We start from the raw sequence: 21431 nt of genomic DNA, 5'->3' as shown, positions 1-21431 counted from the left end.
AATAAAAAACTAAAAAGATAAAAACTTCAAAAAAACTAAAAGAAAAAAGAAAAAAACTAAAAAACCTAAAAAAGGTAAAAACCAATAAAAAAAACTAAAAACAAAAAAAAGGAAAAAATTAAAAATTTATTTCATCATAAGTTTTCAACTGACGAAATTACAGACCGGGACATCGGGACACAAATGACGACCGGGACACCGGCACATAGGGAATATGAATGACGACACTCAAAGAGAAAGCGACCGGACAAAAGGAATGTTCGATTAGCAATCAACAAAGCACCGGGACACAAATGACGACCGGGACACAGGGAGTATAAATGACGACCAGGATATAAGTAAAAAAAACTAAAAAAACTAAAAAAAAGGTAAAAACTACAAAAAAACTAAAAGAAAAAAAAATAAAAACTAATAAAAAAACTAAAAATATAAAAATCTAAATAAACTAAAAAAGAAAAAAAAGAAAAAAGGAAAAAAATAAATGAGAAAAACAAAACTAAAAAACGAATGTATATACAGACAAGGACACCGGGATACAAATGACGACCGGGACACAGGGAATATAAATGACGATCGGGACACAGGGACACAACTACAACGGGGACGCCGGGGGGCACAGGGGGATATAAATGACGACCGAGACACCGGGACACATGGAATATAAATGACGCCCGGGACACTCAAAGAGAAATCACAGACTGGGACACCGGGACACAAATGACGACCGGGACACAGGGACAAAACTACAAAGGGGATGCCGGGGGGCACAAGGGGATATATAAATGACGATGGCGACACAGGGAATGGTAGATTAGCAATCACCATCAACAAAGCTCAAGGGCAATCATTAGAATCATGAGGTATAGATCTGAATACGGATTGTTTTCCCATGGACCATTATATGTTGCATTTTCAAGAGTCGGTAAACAATCTATTTATATGCACAGACAATGGGACAGCAAAGAATGTTGTATATTCGCAAGTTTTACGTAGTTAAAAACATATATATATATATATATCTATATTCACAGGTGGGACGTAGGGACACAACTACAATGGCGCGTAACTAATATGGCGCGTAGCGACTTACGCGCGCGGGGTGGCTTGGGGGGGGGGGCGCAAAGCGCCCCCACCAACTAGGTGTTGGGGTGGCGCGAAGCGCCACCCCAACAGCTAGTATATATATATATATATATATATATATATATATATATATATATATATATATATATATATATATATATATATATATATATATATATATATATATATATATATATATGTTTTTAACTACGTAAAACTTGCGAATATACAACATTCTTTGCTGTCCCATTGTCTGTGCATATAAATAGATTGTCAGGTTTACCGACTCTTGAACATGCAACATATAATGGTCCATGGGAAAACAATCCGTATTCAGATCTATACCTCATGATTCTAATGATTGCCCTTGAGCTTTGTTGATGGTGATTGCTAATCGACCATTCCCTGAGTCGCCATCGTCATTTATATATCCCCCTGTGCACCCCGGCGTCCCCTTTGTAGTTATGTCCCTGTGTCCCGGTCGTCATTTATATTCCCTGTGTCCCGGTTGTTATTTGTGTCCCGGTGTTCCAGTCTGTGATTTCTCTTTGAGTGTCCCGGGCGTCATTTATATTCCTTGTGTCCCGGTGTCCCGGTCGTCATTTATATCCCCCTGTGCCCCCCGGCGTCCCCATTGTAGTTGTGTCCCTGTGTCCCGGTCGTCATTTATATTCCCTGTGTCCCGGTCGTCATTTGTATCCCGGTGTCCCGGTCTGTATATACATTCGTTTTTTAGTTTTGTTTTTCTCCTTTATTTTTTTCCTTTTTTCTTTTTTTCTTTTTTAGTTTATTTAGATTTTTAGATTTTTTAGTTTTTTTATTAGTTTTTAGTTTTTTTGTAGTTTTTACCATTTTTTTAGTTTTTTAGTTTTTTTTTTACTTATGTCCTGGTCGTCATTTATACTCCCTGTGTCCCGGTCGTCATTTGTGTCTCGGTGCTTTGTTGATTGCTAATTTATATTATATTTATATTTATATTTTTTATATTTATTAATATTTTTTTTGTTTTCTTTTTCTCTTATTTTTCAGTTTTTTCCTTTTTTTTAGTTTTTTCTTTTTTAGTTTTTAGTTTTTTTTTGTTTTTTACCTTTTTTTAGTTTTTTAGTTTTTTTAGTTTTTTAGCTTTTTTAGTTTTTTTTATTAGTTTTTAGTTTTTTTTTAGTTTTTGCATTTTTTTAGTTTTTTCAGTTTTTTTTAGTTTTTAGTTTTTTAACTTTTTTTAGTTTTTTTTTAGTTTTTTAGCTTTTTTAGTTTTTTTTCTTTTTAGTTTTTTTTGTAGTTTTTACCTTTTTTAGTTTTTTTTCTTCTTTTGTATTAGTGTGAAATAATTCAGACGTCATATGCGGACAAACACGACGTCACTCGACAGACAGCTAATTTATATTATATTTATATTTATATTTTTTATATTTATTAATATTTTTTTAGTTTTCTTTTTCTCTTATTTTTCAGTTTTTTCCTTTTTTTTAGTTTTTTCTTTTTTAGTTTTTAGTTTTTTTTTTGTTTTTTACCTTTTTTTAGTTTTTTTAGTTTTTTTAGTTTTTTAGCTTTTTAGTTTTTTTATTAGTTTTTAGTTTTTTTTTAGTTTTTGCCTTTTTTTATTTTTTTTCAGTTTTTTTTAGTTTTTAGTTTTTTACCTTTTTTTAGTTTTTTTTAGTTTTTTAGCTTTTTTAGTTTTTTTTCTTTTTAGTTTTTTTGTAGTTTTTACCTTTTTTAGTTTTTTTTCTTCTTTTGTATTAGTGTGAAATAATTCAGACATCATATGCGGACAAACACGACGTCACTCGACAGACAGACAGACAGACATAACCCACAAACAACTTATTTTTATATATATTTATTCATATTTTTTTAGTTTTCTTTTTCTCTTTTATTTTTCAGTTTTTTCCTTTTTTTTAGTTTTTTTCTTTTTTAGTTTTTAGTTTTTTTTAGTTTTTTACCTTTTTTTAGTTTTTTTTAGTTTTTTTAGTTTTTTAGCTTTTTTAGTTTTTTTATTAGTTTTTATTTTTTTTGTAGTTTTTGCCTTTTTTTATTTTTTTCAGTTTTTTTTAGTTATTAGATTTTTACCTTTTTTTAGTTTTTTTTAGTTGTTTAGCTTTTTTAGTTTTTTTTTTCTTTTTAGTTTTTTTTGTAGTTTTTACCTTTTTTAGTTTTTTTCTTCTTTTGTATTAGTGTGAAATAATTCAGACGTCATATGCGGACAAACATGACGTCACCTGATCCACACACAGACAACTTATTTTTATATATATAGATATATATGGGGAGGGATGCGTCACGCAATTCCAACCCTCCCCCCCCCTCCGTGCCCGCAAGTCGTTAGGCGCCTGATTAGTTATGCGCCACTGAAGTTGTGTCCCTGTGTCCCCCTGTCAATATATATATATATACTAGCTGTTGGGGTGGCGCTTGGCGCCACCCCAACACCTAGTTGGTGGGGGCGCTTCGCACACCCCCCAAGCCCCCCCGCGCGCGTAAGTCGTTACGCGCCATATTAGTTACGCGCCATTGTAGTTGTGTCCCTATGTCCCACCTGTGAATATAGATATATATATATATATATATATATATCTATATATATAAAAATAAGTTGTCTGTCTGTGGATGTGTGGATGGATGTGTGGATGGATGTGTCAGGTGACGTCACCTGAAAAAACTGGATTAGGTGACGTCAAAACTGAAAAAACTAAAAAAAGGCAAAAACTACAAAAAAAAACTAAAAACTAATAAAAAAAATAAAAAAGCTAAAAAACTAAAAAAACTATAAAGGTAAAAACCAATAAAAAACTAAAAAAAAAACTGAAAAAACTAAAAAAAGGCAAAAACTACAAAAAAAAACTAAAAACTAATAAAAAAAGTAAAAAAGCTAAAAAACTAAAAAAACTAAAAAAACTAAAAAAAGGTAAAAAACTAAAAAAAATAAAAAATAAAAAAAAACTAAAAAAAAGGAAAAAACTGAAAAATAAGCTAAAATAAAGGTAAAAACCAATAAAAAACTAAAAAAAAAAAGGAAAAAACTAATAAATGACGACACTCAAAGAGAAAGCGACCAGGACAAAAAACTAAAAAAAAAGGCAAAAACTACAAAAAAACTAAAAACTAATAAAAAAAATAAAAAAGCTAAAAAACTAAAAAAACTAAAAAAAGGTAAAAAACTAAAAAAACTAAAAACTAAAAAAAAACTAAAAAAGGTAAAAACTAAAAGAACTAAAAAAGAAAAAAATAAATGACGACACTCAAAGAGAAAGCGACCAGGACAAAAGGAATGTTCGATTAGCAATCAACAAAGCACCGGGACACAGGGAGTATAAATGACGACCAGGACACAAGTAAAAAAAAAAATTAACAAAACTAAAAAGAAGGTAAAAACTACAAAAAAACTAAAAAGAAAAAAAAACTAAAAACTAATAAAAAAACTAAAAAATCTAAAAATCTAAATAAACTAAAAAAGAAAAAAAAAAGGAAAAAAATAAAGGAGAAAAACAAAACTAAAAAACGAATGTATATACAGACCGGTACACCGGGATACAAATGACGACCGGGACACAGGGAATATAAATAACGACCGGGACACAGGGACACAACTACAACGGGGACACCGGGGGAAACAGGGGGATATAAATGACGACCGGGACAAAAAAACTAAAAAGAAATAAAAACTAAAAACTAATAAAAAAAACTAAAAAATCTAAAAATCTAAATAAGCTAAAAAAGAAAAAAAAAGGAAAAAAATAAAGGAGAAAAACAAAACTAAAAAACGAATGTATATACAGACCGGGACACCGGGATACAAATGATGACCGGGACGCGGGACACAGGGAATATAAATGACGACCGGGACACAGGGACACAACTACAACGGGGACACCGGGGGAAACAGGGGGATAACCTGACAATCTATTTATATGCAAAGACAATGGGACAGCAAAGAATGTTGTATATTCGCAAGTTTTACGTAGTTAAAACCATATATATATATATATCTATATTCACAGGTGGGACATAGGGACACAACTACAATGGCGCGTAACTATTATGGCGCGTAACGACTTACGCGCGCGGGGGGGCTTGGGGGGGGCGCGAAGCGCCCCCACCAACTAGGTGTTGGGGTGGCGCGAAGCGCCACCCCAACAGCTAGTACATATATATATATATATATATATATATATATATATATATATATATATATATATATATGTTTTTAACTACGTAAAACTTGCGAATATACAATATTCTTTGCTGTCCCATTGTCTGTGCATATAAATAGATTGTTTACCGACTCTTGAAAATGCAACATATAATGGTCCATGGGAAAACAATCCGTATTCAGATCTATACCTCATGATTCTAATGATTGCCCTTGAGCTTTGTTGATGGTGATTGCTAATCTACCATTCCCTGTGTCGCCATCGTCATTTATATATCCCCTTGTGCCCCCCGGCATCCCCTTTGTAGTTTTGTCCCTGTGTCCAGGTCGTCATTTGTGTCCCGGTGTCCCAGTCTGTGATTTCTCTTTGAGTGTCCCGGGCGTCATTTATATTCCATGTGTCCCGGTGTCTCGGTCGTCATTTATATCCCCCTCTGCCCCCCGGCGTCCCCGTTGTAGTTGTGTCCCTGTGTCCCGGTCGTCATTTATATTCCCTGTGTCCCGGTCGTCATTTGTATCCCGGTGTCCCGGTCTGTATATACATTCGTTTTTTAGTTTTGTTTTTCTCCTTTATTTTTTTCCTTTTTTATTTTTTTTCTTTTTTAGTTTATTTAGATTTTTAGATTTTTTAGTTTTTTTATTAGTTTTTATTTTTTTTTCTTTTTAGTTTTTTTGTAGTTTTAACCTTTTTTTTAGTTTTTTTAGTTTTTTTTACTTATATCCTGGTCGTCATTTATACTCCCTGTGTCCCGGTCGTCATTTGGGTCCCGGTGCTTTGTTGATTGCTAATCGAACATTCCTTTTGTCCCGGTCGCTTTCTCTTTGAGTGTCGTCATTCATATTCCCTATGTGCCGGTGTCCCGGTCGTCATTTGTGTCCCGATGTCCCGGTCTGTAATTTCGTCAGTTGAAAACTTATGATGAAATAAATTTTTAATATTTTCCCTTTTTTTGTTTTTAGTTTTTTTTATTGGTTTTTACCTTTTTTTAGGTTTTTTAGTTTTTTTCTTTTTTCTTTTTAGTTTTTTTTGAAGTTTTTATCTTTTTAGTTTTTTTATTTTTATTTATATTTTTTTAGTTTTCTTTTTCTCCTTTATTTTTCAGTTTTTTCCTTTTTTTAGTTTTTTTTTCTTTTTTAGTTCTTTTAGTTTTTACCTTTTTTAGTTTTTTTTAGTTTTTTTAGTTTTTTAGCTTTTTTATTTATTAGTTTTTAGTTTATTTTATGGTTTTTTCCTTTTTTAGTTTTTTTTTTAGTTTTTTATCTTTTTTTAGTTTTTTTTTAGTTTTTAAGCTTTTTTAGATTTTTTTATTTTGTTTTCTTTTTTTTTGTAGTTTTTACCTTCTTTAGATTTTTGCTTCTTTTATTTTTTTAGCTTTTTTAGTTTTTTTTCGTTTTTTCTTTTTAGTTTTTTTGTAGTTTTTATCTTTTTTATTTTTTTGTATTTTTATTCATATTTTTTTAGTTTTCTTTTTCTCTTTTATTTTTCAGTCTTTTCCTTTTTTTAGTTTTTTTCTTTTTTAGTTTTTAGTTTTTTTTAGTTTTTTACCTTTTTTTAGTTTTTTTAGTTTTTTTAGTTTTTTAGATTTTTTAGTTTTTTTATTAGTTTTTAGTTTTTTTTGTAGTTTTTGCCTTTTTTTAGTTTTTTCAGTTTTTTTTAGTTTTTAGTTTTTTACCTTTTTTTAGTTTTTTTTAGTTTTTTAGCTTTTTTAGTTTTTTTTTCTTTTTAGTTTTTTTTGTAGTTTTTACCTTTTTTAGTTTTTTTTCTTATTTTGTATTAGTGTGAAATAATTCAGACGTCATATGCGGACAAAAATGACGTCACCTGATCCATCCACAGATCCACACACAGACAACTTATTTTTATATATATAGATATATATATATATATATATATATATATATATATATATATATATATATATATATATATATATATATATATATATATATATATATATATATATAAAATTTCACACAGCAGTCAGTCGACAAACATGACGTCAGTCGACACACAAACATGACGTCAGTCGACAGACAGACAAATAACTTATTTTTATATATATAGATATATATATATATATATATATATATATATATATATATATATATATATATATATATATATATATATATATATATATATATATATATAATCAGATTTAGCATATTAGAGAACCTACTGTAGTAATTTCAAGTTCCTACATACAAAATGTGACATTTTATATTTTCTGCCAGAAGAAGGATCACGGGTGAGTGTTTATTCTTTTCTTTTTTCAGGGATGATTGTGACGAACCTGTGATCCTAGGAGATAGGGAGAAAATTCATTTGACCGAAAACCTAAAGTTGTAGAGTCATTTCTAAGTGACTAAAACAATGGAGGGTAGTTAGCCCCCCTCAACTCCCGCGTCCCACTTCTTCCCAAGAGTTGTCCAAAATAAACATTTTGTTCAGCATAGTCAAAAGATCTGATAACTATGTCTTTGAGGATGACTTGACCCCCACCGTCCCCAGGGGAAGGGCAACAAGCTATGAGCTTTGTCCTTGGCTCACATATAGCATTGGTTATTGGAAAGTATCCAGACATTTTCAAATGGGTTATGTCGGAGGATTTTTCCTTGGATAAATTTTTCGTGGGATAAGGGAGTCTTCCATTTGGGGGATATGTATTTCCTGTCTTTATTTGAAAAAAATATCATAAATTAAATAAATAAATAAAAAAATCAACTCAAAGTAAGGAGTGACATGAAGGGTTAAAATAAACAGAAATTATTACGTATATGGGAGGGTCTGCCCTCTCTGCAATACCTTGCTTTTTACTCTACATTTTCTTAGAACTTTCAACACAGCTTATTATTCTAATTGAGCAACCCTGGTATTTCAGGTGTCATTCTTGGAACGAAAAGTCAAACTTTAGCGTAAAGAGCCAGACATTAAGAACGCGGCAACCGATCCCCCCGCATGTATGTAACATTCTTGTTCATTACTTTCAGTTGTAATTCTTTTTTTTATATTTAATATCTTTTAGAAACAAAAGTTTTAACTTCTTTACTAGCTTTAGAATAGAAGATAATTCTTTTTGTGACCTTGGTTTAACTCGTCAGGATGGCAAGTAAATGTTCATTGTTCTTTCTTCTATCTTTTGTGGTATACTTACTTTCAGAAGTTATTATAGAATGACAACTTTTAGTAGCATCATAGACGAAGTCAGGACAAAAGAAACCTGGCAGAAAACTACATGAGACTTCATCTTTCAGAAAATTTAATATGCTTACTTTTGGTAAATCAAACCGACTTTGTATCATCTTGAGATAATAGGACCTCAAAAAAACTATCATTTCTAATTGCTTGCGAATGGTTTCACAGGAGCCAACAAATTTTTTAAAAACGTTTATTTTAGCCCCTCTTTCCAGATCCTTTAGAGCATTGACACATAGAAAAACTCTACCAGTTTGGACTGTGGGGTCTAGTTCTGCTTCCTTTATCCTTTTTTCCGGATTCTCTCCGTTACCACCATATTGCTGCAAAAAATCAGGTAGCGATTTTGTCACTAAGGCCTCCAGGTTGCGAAGAAGGACCTCTTGACGTTCAGTTATGTGCTGAGCGAGTAGATCATTTACAAGCCTTTGCAACCTTTTTTTTTTAATAGGCAAAAATGTAATAAGGTAATCATATATATCATGTCGTACGCTGAAACGAAGCTTTTTTGAACATAGTTCCACTTTTAATAAAACAGCATTAACTTCTTCATCAAAAAAATTAGTGGTTTTATCTGTAAACTCCATGGCTCTTTGTTGAAGAAACTCTATAGCCAATATTAGTTCCGAAGGTAATTTCTCCAACTTTATTGTTCTACCAATGTCAAAATCCATTTGGGCAAGTAATAAAGACTCTTTCCCTTCCCTTTGCTCCCTGCTTCTATCTACTTCTTCTTCTACAGAAAAGCTGCACATTTTGCTCTTTGATTTCCTTTCCTCTGTGGCTAATGTTCCTGGAATGTTACTAGGATTAGGTTTTCCAGTAGTAGGTTCAATTTCCAACATAACTGCATTGATAACGGATTCAATTGCATCAGCTGCCGAGTCTGTGGTGGGTTTTTGGGTTTTTGTATTCCCATCCCTATGCTCCATGCTTCTATCTCCATCTTCTTCTACAGAAAAGTTACACATCTTGCTCTTTGATTTCCTTTCCTCTGTGGCTAATACCCCTGGAGTTTTACTAGGATTAGGCTTTCCAGTAGTAGGTTCAATTTCCAACATAACTGCATTGATAACGGATTCAATTGCATCAGCTGCCGAGTCTGTGGTAGGTTTTTGGGTTTTTGTATCCCTATCCCTATGCTCCGTGCTTCTATCTCCTTCTTCTTCTACAGAAAAGTTACACATCTTGCTGTTCGATTTCCTTTCCTCTGTGGCTAATACCCCTGGAGTTTTACTAGGATTAGGCTTTCCAGTAGTAGGTTCAATTTCCAACATAACTGCATTGATAACGGATTCAATTGCATCAGCTGCCGAGTCTGTGGTAGGTTTTTGGGTTTTTGTATCCCCTTCCCTTTGCTCCCTGCTTCTATCTACTTCTTCTTCTTCTTCTTCTACTGAAGAGTTACACATCTTGCTGTTTGATTTCCTTTCCTCTGTGGCTAATGTCCCCGGAATCTTACTAGGATTAGACTTTCCAATAGTAGGTTCAATTTCCAAAACAACCGGATTGACAACAGATTCAATTTCATCAGCAATCGAGTCTATGGTATTTTTTGGGGTTTTTGTATCCCTTTCCCTTTGCTCACTGCTTCTATCTACTTTTTCTTCTTCTACAGAGGAGTTATACATCTTGCTCTCTGATTTCCTTTGCTCTGTGGCTAATACCCCTGAAGTTTTGCTAGGATTAGACTTTCCAATAGTAGGTTCAATTTCCGACATAGCAGCATTGACAACAGATTCAATTGCATCAGCCACCGAGTCTATGGTAGTTTTTTGGATTTTTGTATCTAATACCACCTTAGCTTTTGGGATTTCTAGTTGTTTAGCCTCTTCCTTATTAATTTTGGAAAACTCCAAAGAGTCACCCACGTATTCCATGGTCCAAAGTGTTCCATAAGTTCCATAGGACCAACTCTCTTCAGTAGATTTCCACATACTGTCTTTTTCATCGTGCTCTTTTTCCACTTTGTTATTTTTTCTGTATTCCTCTTCTTCATTATTATCTGATTCACCAGAACAACTATTAATTCTAGACTTTTTAATTGCAGGCTCATCTGAGGCGCTTTTGGATTCTGAACCTTCCACAGATTTGAATTTAAGACGGCCAGAATTTACATAAAATTCACCATGGACTGGGACAAGATTTGGAGGTATATATGGATCGAAGGCGTCAGAATTGTCAATAAATGGGTCTGTTTCATCATAACCCTCCCCATTACTGATGAAGTCATATGCTCGTTTATTCTTAGGTCTTTTTCTAGGTCCACTTTGTAATTTACGTTTTTTGGCTACTTCTAGGGGATAATCTTCGTCTTCAGAAGTAGATATGTGACGAAAAGATCCATTCCCTGTTTTCTCATAGGTTTGATTCTTCTTTAGAGCAGGTGAAACCAGCTCTTTATAGTTAACCTGACAAATTTCATTTTTAAAATTTTTAAACATATCTATTTCGAAACGCAACGCTTTCACTTGACTGTCATCCTCTTTATTCAAAGAAAAAGACGGTGCTATGGTGATTAATGATACTTTTCTTGGCACAGACATTTTGAAATTCTGAAAGACTAAATTTCTGTCACACTATTTTCAATGTATTTTTTCATTGGGGACAAAATTCGACGTGGCTTTCACATTTCAAATTGTTCTTGATTATAGGTCAGTGGTCAAAGTCTTAGTCTTTGTCAAATCTACAAAATATTTTTGCAGTTTAAAAAAAGCATGATTATCCACATTTGCAAGAGAAATTAGCAAAACATAAATCAAAGGGCAATCATGATGTCACTAGCGATGCAAGAGCCAATTCTAAAGGATCAGAGGCCCCATTTCAGATAGTGAAGTTGCTGCGCAGTCAAGAGTCCTCTATAATATACTAGCTGTTGGGGTGGAGCTTCGCGCCACCCCCCCCCCCCACCTAATTTGTGGGGGCACTTCGCGCCCCCCACAAGCCCCCCCGCGCGCGTAAGTCGTTACGCGCCATATTAGTTACGCGCCATTGTAGTGGTGTCCCTGTGTTCCACCTGTGAATATAGATAAATATATATATATATATATTTTTAGCAACGTAAAACTTGCGAATATACAACATTCTTGGCTGTCCCATTGTCTGTGCATATAAATAGATTGTCAGGTTTACCGACTCTTGAACATGCAACATATAATTGTCCATGGGACATATATATATATATATATATATATATATATATATATATATATATATATATATATATATATATATATACATAGATAGCTAATTTTTATTCAGTTAAACCCCTTGGCTATTATTCTTCACGGTTCAATTTAACCCGTCCAGATGTTTACTACCATTTAAAATGAGATAATTCCCCTTGCCTCTAAATACACAATATGTACTTACATTTTAAATACTGAAAGTGAACAGAACAATGACGACTTTGTCCTATTTTCTTCTTTTTTGTGCTCATTTTCTGCTTACCTTAAGTTAAGTTTGTGTCCCCTAGATATTACGATTGAAATTTATATCCCCGGATATGGGCACCTGAATTTACATATTTCTAAGAAAAAATTCTACAAACGCTTCTATAACAGTTTTAAAATGTATTTTCCTTGTGCCCTTACTTATAATCAACATGATTGCTCAACTATTTAGTCTATCCTGATTATTGTTGATATTACTTAGTTTTTTATTGGTTTCAACCCGGAAAAATAATTTTTATCCAGAAGCAACATCTATTAGAATTGTAAAGAACATTTTGCAATGTTGAAAATCAATTGTTCATTTTGATTGCAGCGCGGCGCCCCTTAAAACGCTTGGCCCGATTGAACCCAATCATCCTTTGTCCAGCCCAGCGCAGAGAAGAGTTAAAATTTATCTATCAAATCTTGGGAAGACTCTCATTAAAACCGTAGTACGTAGTACGGCAAATGTTAACATCATAGTAACAATCACATCATGATTTCTAATACCTCTAAAAACATCATAGTAGCAATCACTTCATGATTTCTAAAACCTGTTTGAGTGAAAGAGTGAAGGGCCTTCGAATGGGTAATATGATCATTGTATCTTAATGAACCGTCAAATATCCTGCAAGATAAGCCTTAATATCTGTATATAAGATTTTTCCGCAATACTCAGAAAATCACTAATCTCTCGTTCTGAAAAATATCATCATTCAACGTTATACAATGGGCACCAGTGGTGGTTCTAGATTTTAACCCCCTAACCCCCCTGAAAATAACCACGCAGAAAATAGGGTTTTCTAAATTTTATAATGTTATCTGATTTTTTTTTTTTTTAGGGAAATGAAAAAAATAAATTGCGTGCCATAAGTATCTTGACAACCTAGAAAATAGCAAATCCATTTTTCTTGAGAAGACTTCTATATCGACTTCTGAAGTTTTTGGCAATGGTTTTAGGCTGCAACTTTAGGTGGCAATTTTTGACACATCAGCTTCTACAATTTTTAGAAATAGTGGGTGCCAAATTGAAAAACCAAAGGAATTGCATGCAAAAAATCAGCAAAATTAAACTAATAACGTATGTTACCAAAAACGTATGTTCTTGTGGGCGCAAGAATAGTCAAATTCCACGAATTTTCTTTTTCTTCGAGGTGATACAAATCACCTTTAATAAATAAATGAAACCCAAAATAAACAGGAATTACAATAGTTAACCTACCAAAACTCAATGCACGCAAAAAAAAAGGAGTTGGACTGACAACTTCTTCTGAACTCCAGACCATAATTTGCACTTTACTAAAAAAAAAAAAAAAAAAAAAAAATGTGGATTGTGAGTTTAATCTACATGTTCTGATATTTATTTCGAAAAGTCTTAATACTTCTTTATATATTAAAGTAAAAAAGTGAAAACATTAAAAATATATTTTGTTTTCAATAAAGTGAGAATTATATTCTCGTTTTGAGAAGGAGTGGGGGCTGTCATTCCTACTCATAACAATTTGCTGGTTCTGAGCTTGACTCGGTTATTTCTTGTAGTTTCTGTTTGTTTCGGGTTTCATCTGTTTATTCATAGATTGTCATGTTAGTTTTAAGCTTTGAAAAATATTTGAAGTTGTTTCTACTCTTTTGTAATTTGCTGGAGCTCTTTACTTTTCATTGAGGGAGTATTTTCTGAGGTCAGGTTTTCTGAGGAGGTTTTTTCCGCGGAAAGATATTGTCTGGGGTCGGGTATTCTCCACTGGGGTATTTTACGGGGTAGGGGAACTTTCTAAGGGGATTTTCTGGGAAAGGGGTTTGGGTAAACACTGGGGTTTGACTTTTAATAGGCACACTAAAGCATTTCCTATTGATAACTGTCTTTTATCATCCTGCATAATACTGTTTATCTTAACAGGGCTCGTTCTTTGTTGTAAAATTAAATTTAAAAAAAAGGTTTTTTTTTCCACTGAAAGCAAGGAGCGATATTAAAACTTAAAACGAACAGAAATTACTCCGTATATGAAAGGGACTGTTCCCTCCTCAACACCCCATTCTTTACGCTAAAGTTTGACTTTTTCTCTCAACTTTTTAAAACAGTAAAAAACTTCAGCGTAAAGAGCGACGTGTTGAGGAGGGAACAGTCCCTTTCATATACGGAGTACTTTCTGTTCGTTTTAAGTTTCAATATCGCTCCTTACTTTCAGTTAAAAGACTTGTTTATTTATTTAATTTTTGAACGTTTTTGAATTAATGCATGTTTTGCTTTTGGCTCTCCGCACATGAATAATTAAAACGTAATTTGCATATTATTATTATTCTTTTGGCTAAATGGCTTCCTCATAGTTTTAATCGGACGATTTTGGGAAAAAAGGAGCGGGGAGTAGGCCTAGTTACCCTCCAATTTGGTTATTTAAAAAGGCAACTAGAACTTTTAATTTTTTACGAACGTTTTTATTAGTAAAAATACACGCAACTTACGAATTAACGTACGTAATGAACTTCTATATTCGTATGTTTTTATTACATACTAGCTGTTGATGTGGTGCTTCGCACCACACCTACATCTAGTTGGTGGGGGCACTTCGAGCCCCCTCCCCCAAGCCTGTGAATATAGATAGAGCTTTGTTGCTGGTGATTGCCAATCGAATATTCCCTGTGCCCCCGTTGTCATTTATATATCCCCCCTGTGCCCTTCCGGCGTCCCCGTTGTAGTTGTGTCCCTTTGTCCCGGTAGTCACTTATATTCCCTGTGTCCCGGTCGTCATTTGTGTCCCGGTGTCCCGGTATGTAACATCATAGAGTCTTCAATGGCTCTGGTGGTACAGCCAGTTGAGGAAGTTTAACTTTTCCTGAAACACAACACATTCTTAACTTACGTAATGAGAATTATTAAAATAACTGCTACTAAGCATGAAGTATTAATAAGAAAAATGTATGGTCTCAGGGGTTTTAGGTAGCCTATTTTTTTTTTAAAAAATGAGATCCCAAAATTTTATCAGTTACGTCCAAAATCGGCATGAAAATGATCTTAGAGCTTGGAAGGATTGAAATCCACTGATCGTAACTATGAAGCAAGTGTATTTAATTTTTACTTTGTAGTTCGATCTGACACTTTTTTTTTTATAGAACTATGGGCTATTTTTCTTGGTATGGGACGTGATCGCATCTTACTAGATTGCCACTACTGCTGCAACCCTGATAATTGGTGTATTAATCCCATCGTTCGTTTTTTTTACATAAGCTGTTTTTGATGACAATTTCTTCATTACCGAAAAAAATTCTCAAAGCACACTTGGAATATTTACCTTGAATTAGCAATGATCCAAATAGCAGTTTGTCTATTTAAGTTTGATTTGATTTAATTCAATTAAAGAGGGCCAATGAATTCTCTGAAGCAATTTCATCTCCTTCGGATGTCAGCTAATAGGAATTGGAACGGCTATTTTGTTTTGGAAGTCTTAATTAATGCAATATGGCCTGCATTTGAGATTGAATACCAAATTGGTGGCATTAATGTACTAAAAAAGTTGATAAAAAATGGACAGATAGGTCTCACAAGGTTAGATATTAGCACTTAGAACCCCATTTACCCAATTAGACGCCTTATCCAGTCTAATGCTCCAATCAAAAAACTATTATGGCGTTAAAGTAGATGCCTTACCTCATAAACTTCGTGTACTCTGGTTCTTTATGGCTTTTGCATTTTGCTTATGAGGCTTTATTGGTTTTCTTTTAACTAAGGGATAAAAACTGGGTAGAACAAACGGATTACTCATTAACAGAATTTTTATTATCTTTGGAGTAAGTCTAGCGGTAGGTTGATGCTATGTTTTCCATGAAAGATGTTGATTTTTGTTCAAATCTTTGTTGGAATCAATGCCGCCATTGGTTAAGCTTAAGTTCCATGCACCTTTAGGGGATTTTTCCCAAGGTGCTTTGAGGGATAATTTCTTCTGTTTTCCAGTTTACAAATAGTGGCCGCGTTATTTTAGCCCAAATTTTGGAAGCAGAATTAATCATGGTTACAAAGAACGGATGGCATTGGTATTTTCTGTAAACGTTATTGCCAATCTTTTTTCTAGTCCTAGGGAAAATCCTTAAGTTCCAAAGAGCCCAGACTAACACTCGCGTGGAGTATTCTGGAGCTTCAGCCTATGTTTCACTGTCAGCGTCACTTACCTGCTTTTCAAGGATTGGAATCAGACTTATATGATTCTAATATATATTGCTTTACTTATAGTGTCGCAAGTCCTTATTTGGATCCAAACGTTAAGAGACTAAATGCTAGAGACTAAGAGGAAAACTATAAATTAAATTCAAAATATTTTTCACTGTCTTCCTGGAGACCGCCCTAAGTATATATATATATATATATATATATATATATATATATATATATATATATATATATATATATATATATATATATATATATATATATATATATATATATATATACATATATATATATATATATTATATATATATATATATATATATATATATATATATATATATATATATATATATATATATGTAGATATATATATATATATATATATATAAATATAATATATATATATATATATATATACATATATATATATATATATATATATATATATATATATATATATATATATATATATATATATATATATATATATATATATATATATATATATATATATATATATATATATATATATATATATGTTGTGGGGGTCATCGGTGTACCCATCTTTATGTCTTGTTTTTGTTATTGTGTGCATGCTTGAGTTTGTTTATGGTTCTGTGTAAATTTTAAGTTTTTCTTTGCACTGAAAAACAAAATGAGCCAATGAAGCTAGAAGCACCAAAATACAAATTTGACATCACGATTGTGAATGCATGAGGGGCGTTAGCCCAAGTGGCTGACCGTAACAAGGAAAGGGGAGTAGCATCCGACAGAGTTTGAGAATCGAGGATTGGTTCTCAAGAATCGACCGCGCAGCTAAGGGAAGAAGACAACGGAAAGGCACAGAAGTTGCTTTTGAAAGCTAAATTAGAATTACGAAAAGACTAAGCGAAAGAACACGAAAATGTATAAAAATAAATAAAAATTTGGAGAATTCTGCTTGCAAGGGCGTCATAATTAAGATAGCCGGCCTGTGATGTGGACTTAAGAAACAAAAGCAAGGGCTAAAGGTTTGTTATTTTTTACCACTGTGATTATTCTGGGGGCAAAGCTTTGCTAAATGTTAAGACACGGCAGATATGATAAGTGTATTTCTTCAAAAAAAAAACTAAGTCAAAGTTCGCAGAGCTACTCTCAACGTTATAATTTTTCGCTAGCAAATCTAACAGTTCTTTACTGGTTTCTCTCTTTACACTATATTAGCTTTGTGGTGTAAATAATACTTCATTTATATGTAGCTTTATGTTGCTTTATAGCTTTATGTTGTAAATTTACTTTTCAAAAAAAGTCATAACTTCATAGAGTTATTCTCTATACAATAAATTTTCGTGACTAGAAAAAAGAAACATCACCAAAATAGAGTAAAAGTTGGCTGTTTCACTTTTTAAGAAAAATTGTTTTCCCGTTGCTTTATAAAAGGATTATATCATGAAAGTTATGCACATGCTTCAATAAATACTTACCTTCCGTGCATTCATGTATTACCAATTATTGGACTTGAAATATGAATAGAGTATATTTTTCTTTTGTTCCAGGCATGTGAATTAGTACAAATCCTAGAAACCGACCAAACATGCAATGGCGGAATGTGTATTTATATATTTGACTCTAAATATATTTGTTATTCTACTGTAAAATGCAATTGGAAAAAGTTATAGTTGTTTGCAGCTTCTTAGTGATGTGTATTATGTCACTAGACTATAGGATGGTAGAAAATTCTACTAGCTTAATAGGACCAGGCCTGATTAAAAGTAGAAAAAGGCGATTTATAACTTTCCCGGAAGGTAGCACCATCACAGTAAGTCTTTCTTATAGAAAAAGTATTTCTTCTATACCGTTAAGCAATAACGACCCTTAAATACCAAGGACAGTAAAATTTGAAGTATGATTGAATTGGTTAAGTGAATAGTTAGCCTACGTAATCATATAGATCTTAAAGGTTTTGAAAAATTAGAAATTTAGCTTTTAAGGAAAAAGATCTTACCAGCTCAGTCTAAAATATTATTCATAAGGCCATCTCACCCAATCAAAACTGCTGCCTCCTTAGCCCCGCCTCTAGCACATTAAGTTTGAGCTTTTTTGTCAATACTTAAAGAACAAATTTTCTAAAACAAAAAATAAATGTTAAGAAGTTCATCTTTTTCCTTTTATTTTTAAATCAAATAGTTCGTAGTAACGAACTGTAGTAAGAAGCGACCCGGCTCAATAGTAACCGAAACTCTAAAAAAAACAGAATTTTGATACCAATAGTTATATCAAAAGAATAGCAATTTAATACTATAAAAATATATATTAATATATTAAGTCCCATCGATATATAGTCTCAGATATATAAGTCTCATTGAGTTTAGTGTTAGGTATCAAAAGTTACGAACCTGAAAAAATGCACCTTATTTAACTTAAAACGACCAGAAAATATTACGTATATAAGGGAGTCCGTCTCCTCGACATGACCTTGCTCTTTACACTAAAGTATTTTTTAGTAATTTCAAATACGTAATATCTACGACCTTTGTGAGTAATTTCTGTAATTGAGTAATTTTTAATGAGTAATTTTAGTAATTTCTACGGCCTTTATTACTCAGAGGTCATTCTTAGAGAATTGGGACAAAATTCAAGCTCTAGTATAAAGAGCGAGGGGGCAAACCCCCTCGTATACGTAATAAAAATACACAAATATAGAAGTTCGTTACGTAAGTTAATTCGTAAGTTACGTATATTTATTACTAACAAAAAGCTCGTAAAAAAAATCTTGTTGCATTTTTAAGTAACCAGAAATCGGAAGGCAACTAGGCCTCCTCCCCGCCCCTTTGTTTTATCAGAATCGTCCCACCAAAACTATGAGAAAGCTATTTAGCAAAACAAAAACTAATGTGCAAATTTCGTTTTAATTATTCATGTTCAGTGAGCCAAAATCAAAACATTTATTAATTCAAAAATGTTCAGAAATTAAATTTTCAAAAAAGAAGTTTTTTAACTGCAAGTAAAGAGCAACATTAAAACTTAAAACGAACAGAAATTGTTCCGTATAAGAAAGAGGTTGTGCCCTCCTCAACGCCTCGCTCTTTAAGCTGAAGTCTTTTATTGTTTTAACAAGTAGACAAATAGTTCGTGGTAACGAACTGTATTAGGGAGCGACCTGGCTCAATAGTAACTGAAACTCTAAAACACAGAATTTTTATAACAATAGTTACATCAAAAGAATTGAATTTTTATGCTCATTTTAAATATGTAAGTTTCATTGAGCTTAGACTTACCCATCAAAAGTTACGAGCGTAAGAAAATTTTCCTTATTTTAGAAAATAGGGGGGAAAACCCCTTAAAAGTCATGGAATCTTAAAGAAAATCACACCATCAGATTCAGCGTAAAAGAGAACCCTACCATAGAAGTGTCAAGCTCTTATCTACAAAAATGTGGAATTTTGTATCTTTTGCCACAAGACAGATCACGGATGCGAGTTTATTTGTTTGGTTGTTGTTGTTGTTTTTTTTCAAATAGTTCGTGATAACGAACTGTAATAAGGAGCGACCCGGCTCAATAGCAACCGAAACTCTAAAAAAATGTAATTTTGATACCAATAGTTACATCGAAAAATCTGTATTTTAATGCTAATTTTAAATATATAGCTTTCATCAAGATTAGTTTTACCTACCAAAAGTTACGAGCCTGAGAACATTTGCCTCATTTTAGGAAATAGGAGAAAATACCCCTAAAAGTCATACAATCTTAACGAAAATCACACCATCAGTTTCAGTGTATCAGAAAACCTTTTAGTAGAAGTTTCAAGCTCCTATCTACAAAAATGTGGAATTTCGCATTTTTTGCCAGAAGACACAAATCGTTATTATTATTTTATTTTTTTTTTCCAGGGGTGATTGTATTGACCCAGTGGTCCTAGAATTTCGTGTAAGGGCTCTTTCTAACGGAAATTAAAATTGTAATGCCCTTTTTAGGTGACCAAAAATTTAGAGGGCACCTAGGCCCCCTCCCACGCTCATTTTTTCCCAAAGTCACCGGATCAAAATTCTGAGATAGCCATTTTATTCACCATAGTCGGAAGATCTAATAGATTTGTCTCTGGAGACGACTTACTCCCCCACAGTCCCCGTGGGAGGGGCTACAAATTACAAATTTTGACCAGTGTTTACACATAGGAATGGTTATTGGGAAGTGTACAAACGCTTTCAGGGGGATTTTTTGGTTGGGGGGATGGGTTGAGGGGAGAGGGTTATACAGGGGGAACTTTCCTTGGAGGAATTTGTCATGGGAGAAGATAATTTCCATGAAGGGGGCGCTGGATTTTCTTAGTATTTTTTTAAAGAGCAATGAAAAAAACAAATATGAAAAAGTTTCTTCAACTGAAAGTAAGAAGCAGCATCAAAATCTGAAACAAACAGAAATTATTCCGCACATGATGGGGCTCACCTCCTTCTATTACATCAATCTTTACGCTAAAGTAATTTTATTGATTTAAACTATTCATTCTTCGGCCTTTGTGATTCAGGGGTCATTCTTAATGAATTGGGACAAAATTTAAAGTTTAGTGTAGAGAGCGAGGTATTGACGGGAGGGAAAACTCCCTCATATACGTAATAAAAACACGTGAATTTAGAAGTTCGTTATGTAAGTTAGGTCGTAAGTTACGTGTATTTTTACTGATAAAATGTTCGTAAAATAAAAGTTCTAGTTGCCTTTTTAATTAACCAAATAATTGGAGAGTAACTAGGCTTACTCCCCCACTCCTTTTTTCTCAAAATCGTCCGATCAAAAAATAAATTAATCTGTAAATTTTCTTTTAATTATTCATGTGCAGAGAGCCAAAATAAAAACATGCATTATTTCAAAAACGCTCAGAAATAAAATAAAAAAAAGTTTTCTTTAAACTGAAAGTAAGGAGCGACATTAAAACTTAAAACGAACAGGTCCGTATATGAAAGAGGCTGTTACCTCCTCAACGCCCTGCTCTTTACGCTAAAGTTTTTTACTGTTTTAAAAAGTAGAACTGAAAGAAAGAGTCGAACTTTAGCGTAAAGAACGAGGCGTTGAGGAGGTAGCAGCCCCTTTCATATACGGAGTAATTTCTGTTCGTTTTAAGTTTTAATGTTGCTCCTTGCTTTCAATTTAAAAAAAATTGTATTTAATTCTGACAAAGACTCAAACTTTAGCTTAAAGAGCGAGGCGTCGAGAAGGGAACAACCTCTTTCATACATTGAACAATTTCTGTCCATTTTAAATTTAATTGTCGCTCTTTACTTGCAGTTAAAAGAACTTGTTTTTTAAAATTTAATATGCTTGAAGAGTGACAGTGGTCATTCATTTGCATTTATTTTAAACAAGATAAATGTCTCTACTAATGTTCTTAAAGGGAATCAGAGAAAACAAAACAAAACGCCTGCTTGTTGTCTTTATAGAAG

At 32.8% G+C, this 21431-nt stretch overlaps 1 protein-coding gene and 1 long non-coding RNA gene across 3 annotated transcripts in view; one reads left to right on the top strand and one right to left on the bottom strand.

Moving 5' to 3' along the window:
• LOC136031059 (exocyst complex component 5-like) overlaps nt 1-21431 on the top strand; it is a 223056-nt gene that overhangs the window by 122911 nt on the left and 78714 nt on the right. The gene's annotated exons all lie outside the window — the stretch shown is intronic.
• Nucleotides 1980-3338, bottom strand: LOC136031062 (uncharacterized). Its single transcript, XR_010618422.1, has 2 exons — nt 2595-3338; nt 1980-2170 (listed from the first exon to the last, which is right to left on the bottom strand). It is a non-coding gene; the product is annotated as an uncharacterized LOC136031062 (long non-coding RNA).

Source organism: Artemia franciscana, chromosome 9 (genome assembly GCF_032884065.1).
Source record: "Artemia franciscana chromosome 9, ASM3288406v1, whole genome shotgun sequence".
In the NCBI taxonomy this organism is placed as follows: Eukaryota; Metazoa; Arthropoda; class Branchiopoda; order Anostraca; family Artemiidae; genus Artemia; species Artemia franciscana.
The sequence above is the reverse complement of the archived record's forward strand: the minus strand, read 5'-3'. Positions and strand labels throughout refer to the sequence as shown.